General features: G+C 37.2%; 1 protein-coding gene across 4 annotated transcripts in view; it reads left to right on the top strand.

Moving 5' to 3' along the window:
• ADGRL2 (adhesion G protein-coupled receptor L2) overlaps positions 1-12,996 on the top strand; it is a 175,763-nt gene that overhangs the window by 25,379 nt on the left and 137,388 nt on the right. The window contains exon 1 of one of the 4 annotated variants that reach the window (XM_048943717.1): positions 4,171-4,519. The exons of the other annotated variants lie outside the window; for them this stretch is intronic. The gene's annotated coding sequence lies outside the window, so the exon portion shown is untranslated. Of the gene's footprint in view, positions 1-4,170; positions 4,520-12,996 lie in introns of those variants that run through there. 4 annotated transcript variants of the gene reach the window in all.

Consider the following 12,996-nt stretch of genomic DNA (forward strand, 5'->3'; position numbering starts at 1 on the left):
TTTTTTCATGTTCAGTAAGAAGGATATTGACTATTCTCCATGTCCAGGTCTGCTATTTGGCTGTTTCTTTATAAGATATAAGCATGTCTTATTTTTATTCCTACAATAGCGATTATAGATAAATCAGAGGATCTAACAATAACTTTATAAAATAGATGGAATAATACCATTCACTGGAGAAATAGTATTTACTTGAGATAAGTGATCACCACCAGTTTTTTTTTCTCCTGTCTAACTTGTTGTTCTTTTAACAGACAAATGTAAATACCTTAGCAGACATTTCAGAGTGAAAGGCAAGAGATAAAATGTAATTACTTTTCGGAGTGGCCCTGACGATGCTCGTGTTCTTGTCTGTAATACAAGAAAAATCTGTGCTCATCACCTCAGAATATGAAGGCCATTGTTACCCCTGAATATAAAAATATTTTCTGATTTTTAATGTTGACCTCAGTATTTATCTTCAGCTCTTCTGTGTAAGCTGGAATCCTTATAGCCGTAAATTGTAGTCGCTCTTATCCAACCGAGCATTTAATAGAGCACCTAATGGACTCTGCTCCTGTATTTTTCTTGAATGCATAACATCTTGCTTCATTCAGTCACCAAAACCAACTTTGCTACAAGGACAGGCTACACAACAAGTTAGAATCAATGGACCGTTTGTATGTCACAAAGTCAGTTTACTGGAATTTCAGAGGAAACTGGTTGAAAAGAGAGGACAAATGTCACTTTGAATAGAGATGTTTAAATCAGACTTCTGCCTTAGGGTAAAATTTAGGTCTGTTGTAGCCTAGATGTAATGTCTCCCTCTACAGAGCACAGCATTAATCATGGCTTGACAAGTGATCATGGCTGAGAAAAATAGGGCCTGTCTTGGTTCTGTGGGTTTTTGTGGTGTTTTTTTTTTTTTTTTTTTTTTTTCCCTTAATCTCTTAGGAGCACATTATAAGCACTAACATTTACACAGAAAGGTTTAAGTGCCTGTGTTTCAGTCATGAGAAGAGCTGGCTTCAGAGGAGATCCAGTGTGAGCTATTGAGAAGCTGCTTAGGTTTCTTAGGTAGATTCAGTATCAAGAATATTTTCCTTCCAAAGTAATGCAGCATTTTTTCTCATAGCAGATGCATCTTACTCCATTTCGTCATACAAATACTGTAGAGTTTAGGCCTGTTTTGTCCTGTGATCTGTGAAACTCCTCTGAAGTGACTGTTATTGCTGCTGCGTAACCACTGTCCTGCACTGTTTTATTGTGTAAGAGAGGTGCTCCCTTTTTCCTGAAGGGCCAGTATGGGGTGACAGTAGATTAGTTTTAATGTAAAGTGACTGACTTGATGCTGATAAATGTGTGTGAGTTTTTTTATACTGTGTTTATATTTTAGTGATACATTACTTGGCCACCACAAGCTACAAATGCTTGAATGAGGTAAGAGGAGCAAAGGCTGCTATTTAAGATCCTGAGTTCTGATACTGTACAGATGGAAGCAAGTTTTATATGTTAATTCTTACATTACGGAGGCCTTGATGCACAGATTAGGTGTTGGGAGTGCTCGTACCTTTTATGGTAAAGAAGATTGGTAATGAATTAACACTGTGAATAAGCAAATTGTGGTATTTCTTAGGTGCCTTTGCTGTTTTCTCTAGTGGAGATAGCATGTAGAGCAGCTTAGCATTCCATATGCATGCCTTCCAGAGAGGTACACCTTTATAACGTGCAATTAGATTTGTATCTGCGACTGTTGAAAAATAATCAAGTAGGACCAAAACAAATCATCACTGGTGAACTGTGCTTTTAAAAATTATACTCTGTTTATTTATTTGCCTCTGGATGTGATAAAATCCAAAATCTCATTTCGAGCCGGAAGCTGCTTTCCTTTTTGCCCTCCGTTGGTATTTTTGCATCAGTCAACACCTCAAACCAATTATTGCTCTAGATGACAGAATAATCTAACACCGATTACTGTAAGAATTGTTTCTGGCAGCTGGGGAGGGGATGACCAACCTTGTTCCTGGTGGTGATGCTTTCCTTGTTGCTGGTGAGATCCGGTGTGAATAGGGAGGCTGGCTCTGGAATCAGTGCAGTGGTAGTGTGAGGGGTCACATGCAGAAGGAGACTGGAGTTCACCTTTCTCTATATTTTCTTGCCGTATCGTATCTATTGCTTTTTTAGTATAGCACTCTATACTGGTGTGAATACTGTTCAAAATTATTCCTGAGCAATAGGTGCTGTTGGCTTTAAATAAAGCGATGTTTTAAAGGATTCCCAACGAGAAGTTCTGCTGTTGCATTTCTCTGACAAATCTACAAACCCTGTTTTTATGGTAGGCATAATTCTTTTCGTCTGGTCCAGACGTCCCTGTGTTCAGTCTTTGAAGTTTAATTTAGACTTTTTCCTATGCAAAGTGACTGAATTGGAAAATTCTTTCACAGAATGAGTAACGATACATCTTCCCTTTGAACAGCATGCATTTTATCCAGAAGACCAATCCATAAGTATTTTCCTGGTAAATCTGTCATTTAAATATTGAAGGGAGGGAGGTATCTCGGTGTCTGTGATGTGCCTCCCTGCTGCAGGTACCACTCCCGGCAGCGGGTCCTTGCCTGCAGAGCACTGCAGGGTGCAGGAGGGAGAGAGAGAAGGAGGCTCGCAGCATGCAGGGGAGGGGGCAGCTGGGGCTGGGAGCCATGTGAAAGGCACTTGAATGCTGACATTATTTGAAAATGAGAATAAATCCTTTTGCCCTTCTGGCAGTCGTAGCCTGTGATGGAACAGAGTATCATCTCTTCCCAAATGTTGGATTTTTTCTGCTGCTTCTCCTTCCTCATTCTTTTCCTCATTTGAGGAGGTGTATAATAGTATCTAATAATAAGTGGTTGTGGATCTACCTGCCAAAGGTGTTCTGGCAGCAAGGAAGAGCTCTGGATGCAGCCATCAGCATCTTGAGGTGAACGCCTCAAATCTGCCCTACATCTGTCCCTTAGAATGCCTGTAAACTTACTAGAATATCACGAGCCTACTTCTGTTGTTTTCTGCTGGGGTTTTTATTTTTTATTTTTATTTTTAATCCCATACTGAATGCTTGAAACATTTTATTTTGGAGCTTATTTTTCCAGCAAAATTCATGTAGGGCCTAATTTTTTATTTTATGAATATACTTGATTAATCTAATGGCATTACCTGTTGAAGGAAAGAAAGTGGGATTTGGCTTTATAAGAGAAACAAAAACCCCGGCATACTTCCATTCTTTCCCTGTTAGCAGAGAAATGGATAGTGCCTCGTGTCTTCCCAGGTTTTTGATGGTGTGTGGGTGCTAAAGGTTAGCAGGACGGAGACTTAATTTTGGTCTGCTTAATATTTATAGCTTTATTCATCGAAGCTTCTTTGCATTTGTGTTGGTGGAATTTTTATCTGAAAACTTGTGTTATTAGGAAGAACAAACTTAAGATACTTTATGGTAAGATAATGCCTTTCATAAGAAAAGCAATTTTAATCCAATTGAGTGAAAATTACCTTGCTACTTCATTATTTGATATCAACTGCTAGAGACATTGTTGATTTTTGACGTAAGCTTAACCATTCAGTTCAACTGATTTTTAAATTTGGATGGCATGTGTGTCTCATTGCATCCAACAGTGGCACTGGGTGTTGTCTCACAGCAGTAAATGCAGTGATGGCTTGGGTTTGGGTTAGACAGACTCATCGGATAGCATTGCTTTGTTTTTTTTTCTTTGGGGTGAGCTTTTGTTTCTCTTTGGTTCTAGATAAGCAGTACATCTTTTAATTCTTATATTTTTTTTCTTCCCTAAAAGGATTTAGATGACTGTAAAAGAAACACGTATGTTTCGATCCAGGGAAGACTAAAGCTGAATGTTTAATTTTGAGGGAAAAGAACAGACACAGGCATGAGGAGTGAAATGTTTTCTGTGTTAACTCTTTATGTCAGGTAACAGTTAAGAAGGATTGCTGAGGGGATTCCTTTTAAATAGTCAGTGAGTTTTTGGGTTCCTGTGCCAGCTGTTACCCACATTTTTCACATATTTTTGCTAATTCTTCTTACTGCCTGCAGAGGGAGCTTGCATATGAGATAATCAGAGTAATCAGGACATTCAGGGCTGAATTGTTTCCAGTAAGTACAATTTCCTTCTGCTGTGCATGCTTTGCTATGCACGGCAGAAAGGCTCTGCAAGACAGCTTTTAGAAAGATTGTCCATCAGTAGCAGTAGATAACAATGGGAAAAAAAACAAAATCGTTAGTAAGCAAGAGCTGGCATAAATGCTACATTTTTTTTTGTTTTTTGAAGGAGTGCCTTTATATTGGAGGTGTGAGAAGGAACGGAGTGAAACAGTTCTTGCGTGTCGAGGTACAGGAGAACAGTTTTGGTGCTCTGTATGACGGGGAGCAGATTTCAGTTGCATAAACTGTCTTCTCTGATTCTGAAAATGTCATGTCAGCATGAGAGACAACACAGTGCTAAGGGCTTCAGTTCCTCTTGAGCAGAGTAGTGTGCTAGCCAAAAAGCAATAGGTAAGTCTTTTCTATTTATGCAAGCGGTGTTGTGAATCATAATCATGGTGATTGAAGATGCAAAGCTAACTCTTAATTTTGCTTTTTTTGTATTATAAAAATGTGGATGATTTTATCCTGGTACGGTTGATGAATTTATGCAGTTGTGCTTAAGCAGGCAAACGGTGGAAGGGTTTGCTAGTTTAAGCTTTTAACAAAAATACAGGCAAGAAAGAGTAAGGAGTATCAGAACATAACTTTATTTGTAAGTAGTGAAAAGTCAGAAATGCTTTTAATTGTTACTTTTTAATCTAGCACAATGAATGAAATGTTCTAGTGTACTATAGGTTTTACAATTTGTATTATAATTGACGGTGAAAGCATATGATCCTTCAAAAAAGTTGAGACCTTTTTAATGAAGAAAACAATTCATTTATACTACAGTTTTGCTTTCCAAACAAAAGCATAATAGATGGAACTTAGATGCATTCTACACTTTTTATCTCTGGGAAAACAGCGGCAATCAATTTATTTTAAAATATTCAAGTAAATTTGAAGATGATTTACTGTGATACTTTTAGGAGATAAAGCAGTATGCATGCACATTCCATAAGACAGACACAGCATTCTGTAATATGCTCTCCTGTAATAAATCTGCCACGTAAATTGATATGAGAGTTGAATTTTTTTGTTGTTGTTTTGTTAAGCTTAAAGTTCCTATAGCTTAAACTAACATGTTCAGCCTCAGTCTGGTCTTAGGGTTTTAATTTGGATTTTCTTTTTATACACCAGGAAAGACTTACCGTATCTAAAAGAGCAGCAACTCAGTGTCGATTTATTATTTATACTGGCTAATCCTTGCTAATGTGAAAAGTCAGCTTGTTATTGTAACACCAAATGGCCCTCTAAGTAGGGAAACAGTTAAGTAGATCTCCTGTAATAGGTTGTTGTCTAATAAAGAGATTTATGGTATTGGCAAAGGCTATTGTATAGGTATTACCCTCTCACAGCATGATCATGTATTATCTTAACAACTCAGTGCCACATTTATGTTGAGCATTTTCATAACAGAGTAAGAATATTAGCCACAGCAATTACACTCCAATAGGATTATAATGGTAAGACTTACAGAAAATGTATAAATGATGTCTTTTGTAGAGATTTTGGTATGTACTGGGAGTTGAAAAGTTACAACTTTGTTTTTGCATTTAAGGATACTGATGTATTTGCCATGATGAAGAAAGCGGTTTCTTAATTTGTAGTTTGCTGAGGAATTATGGGGAGGCAGTGGACATGATCTTTCTTGTGTCTTTTACTTTCCCTGTGAGGTAAGGGCATTTCAGAAATTTAGTTCAGTGGAAATTGCTGTACAATACAAAAATTGAGATGTGTATATATAACTCCAATTGTACTGTAGGGATAATATGGCTGAGATTAAGATACATTCTTCTACAGCCTTGTGTTTGGAAGGTAGAACAATGATAATTTACTTGCTACACTGAAGAGCCTACTTGAATAAAGTCATATTCCTTCATTTTAGCAGCAGTGTAACTCATTTTCTGTTCCATCAGGTCTATTTTTTTATGGCGATAACTAACTTAGATACTTTAAAAAATGGCTACAAACAACAAAAATGACAATAATGTCATACTTGTACAGTTTTCATGGAAGTGACATTCAAGCTGTTCCTTAATTCTTAGAAAAATTCCATCTGTTTAAAAAAAAAAAGATGTTAATATTCACTCACTTTGCAGAAGCAACACATAAGCCACATTTAATAAAACTAATTATGTTTTATCAATAAAAAAAACACAGTGAATGATTGAACAAAATACATTAGATTGTGCTGGCATTTATGAATAACTGCGCTAAGCGTAACAACAGTCAGAATGACTAAGGGTAGCTAAATTGCCATGTATTTTAAGATGTTACCTTGAGACATTTCAGTAAATAATGAACATATAGACAAACATACCGTTCTTCCTTAGTGTGCTGTAGCAGAATGATAACTGGGGTTATTCCAATTTAAGAATATGTGTAGATGGCAGTTATTGTTGTAAAGAACTTCCCAGTATATGTTCTGCGTATTATATATGTCCATGAGTAGTATTAGCTAAATTTGAGGAATGTGTTTCCTAGATGTATGGGATTAATTGTATGTATAACACTTCATGTAGAAAGATCTTGTGTTTATCTGTCTTAAATTGTTATTGATTACCAGAAAGAAGAGGTGAGATACTCCTGTTTCTTTTGACAATAAATACTTTTATCAGCGTGTTTTTAGAAGCGTTGCACACAGAGTTAAGCATTTTCTGGTGGATTATTAGATGATAGTTGAGGATTGAAAATGGCATATTCAGCGCTGCATATTCAAAAGTTGGTTACTTCTGTAACCGTTACAGCACTATATGACTTACATTTCTTCAGTAATTCACACATCTTGTATTTACACATCTAGAACAACAACAAAAAAATTGTAGAGCTCTTTTAGTGTTGTATTCAGAACAAGAATTATGATCTGAAAATTTTTTTTTTCAATTTTAGAAAAACTTCCATAGCTTCTTCGATTGGCTTTACATCATTCATTCTGAGATGTGAAAAACTATTGTATCTTTTATCTGTAAGTAAAAAGTAAATGCATAAGGATGAACGTTAGTTACCCCCTGATGAACATGGAGCTCCAACCCATTTAAGAGCATGAATTGTGGAGAGCAGAGCTTGACTTGTAGATGCTAACTAGGAAGCAGATAGGAACAGGAAGAAAAATGCATAAAAATTCCATAACAGTTAAAGCAATTTTTTCAATGTTTTGATTGTTAGAATTCTTTATAATTTCTTAAAGTATTACAAATAAGACGCAGTAGATTTGTTTTATACATTTCTATCACTGTAAAATGTTTTCTAATATTTTAGAAGGAAAAAATACATACAGAATTCCTCTTGATTGTTATCCATGTGCTTCTTAAACCACTTACAGAGTGCATATATATAACCGTGAGATAAAGACTATGCATTTTTCTTTCTGTACAAATCCCATAATGAATAGCTGCTTAAAATTAGAATTCTTCTGCTTACGAGACAATAAATCAAAGCACAAATCCACATTGCAGTCATTTTACTTGTGGCATGAATTAAAAATGAAGCCACACTAAGTCATACTTAACTGCCCCTGGACAACTAACCCTGGAGAAGGGATAAGTGTCTTTTTTTTTTTTTTTTTTTAATTATAATATATATATCTTTGTCTGTTTGGAACAGCAGCGTTGTTATGACTAATAAAGGTTTTGTATTTGGCAAATTGAATGCAAGTGATCAGTAGTTTTTGGCACATGACTGAAAAATCTGCCGAACAGAGCACAGAAAGGCAGTCTAACATTTAAAATATACCTGTGAATGAAATTCATCTTTATGCTTCTGTCACTTGCACACAATTCCTGTATCATCATCACTTCTAGTGATATGATTTCTGGTGATCGTGGTATTTACATCAGTGTTTGAATACTAGCACGATTAGAAAGTACTGTTTTCAGCCTGCTTGTTCAGCCGCTTACGTTTTTTTTTCATTATTATTATTATTATCTAGGGAATATAGTGACTTAGAGTGAAATCAGCTTTTGCTACCTATCTATTTAATGGTCATTTTAAAGTTTGATATATTTCAATTATATTCAGCTTATTCTTTGTCCAGCCTTGATTTTTGTATACATTGTCTTGCCAAGAGTCTAAAACCAGTAAATTTCTTGCTCCTAGTTTATTTTTCACAGGAACACTGAATGAAATGAAAAAGACTAACTTTACCTGAAAGAACATTTATTTGTTGTAGTTTTATGTATTTATTAAGTGCTTATTGAAATTCCTGTGCGTTAATTGAAGAAAAGTCAAGTAAATGAAAGATCAGCTAGGACTCAACATAGTATTTATACTTATTTCTAAGGTATTTATGTCATAACCAATGCGTCAAATAAAGCTATGGTATTAACGTTATTAAAACTCATCCATAGGGATTTTATGAAAAATACTAGGTACACTGGAAAAAATTGTTGTATCTTCAGTGCTGTGTTTAAGCAGTTTTTTCATGACTTCTGCACAATTGAGAGATACGATTAATGTCTCCGGAATTACTTTTTTTCAGCCATTACTATGGTTTAGGCGTTGTTCAAAGTACTGCGTGCTGCCAAAACAAATTTTAAAATGTAGAAAATACATACATAGAATATTTAATAATATATACACCCAACTATGCTCTGTGGAATTTTCTTTGATTCACAAATAGAACACAGAAGTAGCTTCCCAGTGCTGAACTCTGAGATGTGTGGTTTCTTTGGTCGAGTCCATTTGACCCTTGAACACAAGGTGTCTTTTTCTTAAAGTGTTAATGAAAAATGGTGCGTACAACATGTTTTAATCTGAGTTAAAAACAGGTGCACTTTTTTTTTATTTTTTTATTTTTATTTTTTAATACTGTTGGCTGGTGATTGAGAGCTTTCTGATGACATTGCCTGATGCTTATCTCTTGTCGCCTTGCATGCAGTGGCGGCCCTGTCATGGCTGCCCCTTGGGTCTTTGTGGAAGTGTGACTCTTCCCGTGGTGCAGATCTTAACGCAGGGCCAGGTGCTTTCGGTTGCTTTGTAGTGAAACAAAGCTGCAATCGGTGCTAATTCAGCTAATCGTCGGGGACTGAAACAGCCCCGTTGCCCCTCCCTTGCCTCCACAAAATCGTTGTGATACAAAATATCTGAGATGAAACGCCGAAGTCTGAGATGAGCTGTCTTCCGATGATGGTACTCAGAACCCAGGTTTGTCCTTTTTCTGTTATTCACAGTCAAAAAGTCAAAATCTCCATTTTAATGAAGACATTTCAAAGAACAGACAGGCTTAGAAAGACATTGTATATCTTTACATGCTCCTTCCTTTTAAACATGGAAGGAACCCTGAGGCTATAAATTAGAGTTTTATGTTTGGTAGTTGATCGCTGCCTGCCCAATAGCAAGGAATAGTTAAAAGTTCTATAAAAAAAAAAAAAGTTGTAAATGGCTTGGTGGTTTCATGCTTTTCAGTTTGTGGTTATCTTATGTGCCCCTCATGTCATGTTTTTGTCAATATTTTTCTTTCACCCAAGAACTATAGCAAGTGGGAGGAAAAGTAACTTGCTTGAAAGAATGTAATTATACCAGAGATGCATTTTCATGTGGGAACCTTTATACTGCCTTCATGTAAATGAAGTTTACTATGGAAACCGTAAGAGCTCTTCTGAGCAGAAGACTTTATCCCATGTTTCATGGGAAGCACTAGTTTGCTTCACTCTCTTCCCAGAAACCACAGGTGCACGCACGGCGGCTGGAGCAGATCAGTTCTGTGGTGCTGTGGATGGGTTGCCTGGGGACTCCTGAGTGATGGTCTTGGGTGACAGAGTGCAGGATTCTCTGCACTTTCAGTAATGTGCAGGAATTAGAGCCACCTAAGTGGATAATCCTATTTTAAGGTTTTTATTTTTTTTCTTGGTAGGTTATTACGTTCTTTTTTTTTCCCCCTAAGTCAGTGTGTTCTCAGGCATGCTCATTGACATTCACTTCATCTGAATGCTTATTTCTGGAGACGGAAACTACAGCGCAACAGATTTAAAACCAGTAAATTCTCAAGCCGTGCTGACAAACCTTTTGCACTACAGCGTAGTGCTCAGCATCCAGTAGTACCCTGGTGTGATGCGGACAGCAGTGCCGCAGCCTCTGCTGGTTGGGCTGTGGGGTTAGATCTGTGGACTGTGGCTTCTTGGATCCACTTTTCTTCACCTGGTACAAGGAGAGACATAGATGGTTTTATTTCAAAGGCTCTGCGTTTCTGAGGTTTGTGTACAATTTTAAATATTTCTGTTTTCTGTTCTTCAAAGTTAATAATCTCTTGAAATACTGTTTCCTAATCAATTTGAATTATTGACGTTTTGGTCCTTAGTAGAAGGACTCCGGTACTTTTTGTCACAGACGACCAGTTTAATGAATTATACCTTAGTATCTGTAAGTGAATAGGGAAATGAAAAAGAAATTCATAATGAATTATGCATGGGGCTCAAAATGAAAAATAGCACATAGCCTTTTGTGTAAGCATGTGCGCGCATAAGTGTGCATCCCCTTGTGTGCTTGTGGTGGCCTCTCTGGTAACATTTGGTGTGTTACCTTTCTCTGTGTAACATCTTCAAATTGTTATTCAGAGAGATATGTGCCTTCTGCTGTGGACTAGAGGACTTTTTTGGGTGGATCACAAAACTCACAGCTGCAGTTAGTATGGCTTGCACTTAAGTTTGGTCTTGTGCGTTGGGTTATGGGCAAATGGGGCTGTTGGCAATCCACTTGGAGGAGGTGGCATTATGTTCCCCACTCACTTATCCTTTGCTTTGTACACTGCTCTGAGTGCTCTGTGCTCACTGTTGGCTCGTGTCCCACTGCTGTCAGTCTTGTCATGCTCCCTCAGCCACTGCCATACCTTGTGCATCCCTTCTGCCACCGCCACAGGACCAGGACATTGGGATGTTGTGCCTCCCTCAGGCTTTCACATCCACCTGCTCTCTGGCATTCCTGCTGCCACCTGCGGTGGAGTTCCATGGAGCTCTGCCTGCTTCCCTTTCTGCTTTTCTTCTCTTTTCGTCTTTGTTAACGCACAGTGTGACTCTCACTGACTACTGGTGAGTAATCGTTCAGTCCATGGTTGACTGTCTGATGGGGAATTCCTCCTGGGCTGGATTTGTAATCTGAGGCTGAAGTGCTTTCAGTGCATGAGGTTGTATAGTATTATTTCATGTTACAAAGTCAATCTGTTTAAATGTGTAGAGTGCCACTTAGATTGGTTTGCCTTACTGAGTAGCTATGGCTGATGTGGCTTAGTAAGTGAAGATTTTCAACAATGAAGTGTCTTTGGGCAAGCTGTGAAATAGGGTGATCCTTAGGTATTGCTATCATTCACTGTATTGATTGGTGAATGAGAAGCTGGTAAAAAGGCTTGTGTTTTCTAACTGGGGACAGCAGTTCTTCAGTTTACTTCCTGTCTGTTGTGCTGTCAGCCTCCCTATCGCTGTTGGTGTGGTAGCTGAAGGCTTAAAAATGTATCTGTGAAAGCAAGAATTCATTGCATTTCAAATAAATTGCTATTTTTCTTATAAATAGAAGATCAGACCTAAAGGTTAGACTATCTTCAAAGTGGCGGTAAAAATATGTTTAAGACCCCATTCTGTTCTCTGCTATCACAAGACAAGATGACTTGTAAATTGCCTTGCATGAAAGTGAGTTTGATTTAAGGTATTAATAAAATCTAAATTTGTGCGTTCTTGCTGTGGGGACTGAAGATTTTAATTTAGTGAAATGCCAGAACAGGTTTCTTTGTGCGCAGTTTGATGAGTGTTATGTGAGAACTCCATCCTACTAAATTAGGGCAGACATCTATATTACACTGTTTACAAACTGCTATGATTAAAACCTGTTAAATTTCATATTTAATATTCAGTCATCTTTGAGCAGAAACGTCGTCTAGATTTCGCCTCAGCACTGATTCTTGTGTTAAAACAGATGTAATGGCAAAAGCTAATCTGAGTGGTAGCGAGAAGCCTGGCATGTGGCAGGGAGGGCATGTATGGTGACGGCCTGAACGAGAGCCTGGTGCCACCATTGTCTTTACTATGCTAAACGGAAAGGGTATGAATTTGTCACTTTAATGTAGAGCTGTGTTTTTACAGGCAGCAAGCAGTAATTTAAACATTTTTATTTTAAAATGCTAATCTAAAAGTCAAGTGTCTTTACAAAGAAAGACTTTGCGGCGCTGAAGCATTTGGGCTCTTAATTCCTATGCACTGCTTCCAGTGACAGGGATTCCTGTCCTTGAAATGTGTGTGGGAATTGTAGGTGCGGGCTTCAACATAATGAAACCATTGGTCCAAAGAATAAATAAATATTAAATGTGCTTACATTTTGTAAATACACTTTTCCATCAGTGCCTAAATTCAGCCCCGGTTGCAGATACTTTATAACCTGATGGCATCAGAAGGTCCTGAATGGTCTTTGTCAAGCATAGGTATTGCTACTCTTTTTAGTATCTTACTACTTCAGTTTTCTTCATCTCTCTCTTAACATGTCAAATAAGAATGTAGGAGATGTCAGGAGAATATGATAATAATTATTTTTTAAAGCACTGTTTTGACTTAAAAATAATGTTAAAACAATCATGTTTAAACAATTCATAATGCAAGCATCTGGGGAGATTCGTTGCTAATTAAAAAGAAAAGCAAATTAAATATATTCTGCATACTTGTTTGATCCAGTTTGCTGTTCTTTTATATCTCTAGGTACTTCGATACAAATTTCATTTTGAATGAAAGAAGGAAATGAGCTTGCTGATACTGCCCCATATGTGTTCATGCAACGAGGTGATGCTGGCAAAGTTATTTCAAGTGTTATATTCTCAACTATTGCAAATTTGGTTATCGATTCTTTTCAATTTATAAAAAAAACAGTAA

Source organism: Lagopus muta, chromosome 5 (assembly GCF_023343835.1).
Source record: "Lagopus muta isolate bLagMut1 chromosome 5, bLagMut1 primary, whole genome shotgun sequence".
In the NCBI taxonomy this organism is placed as follows: Eukaryota; Metazoa; Chordata; class Aves; order Galliformes; family Phasianidae; genus Lagopus; species Lagopus muta.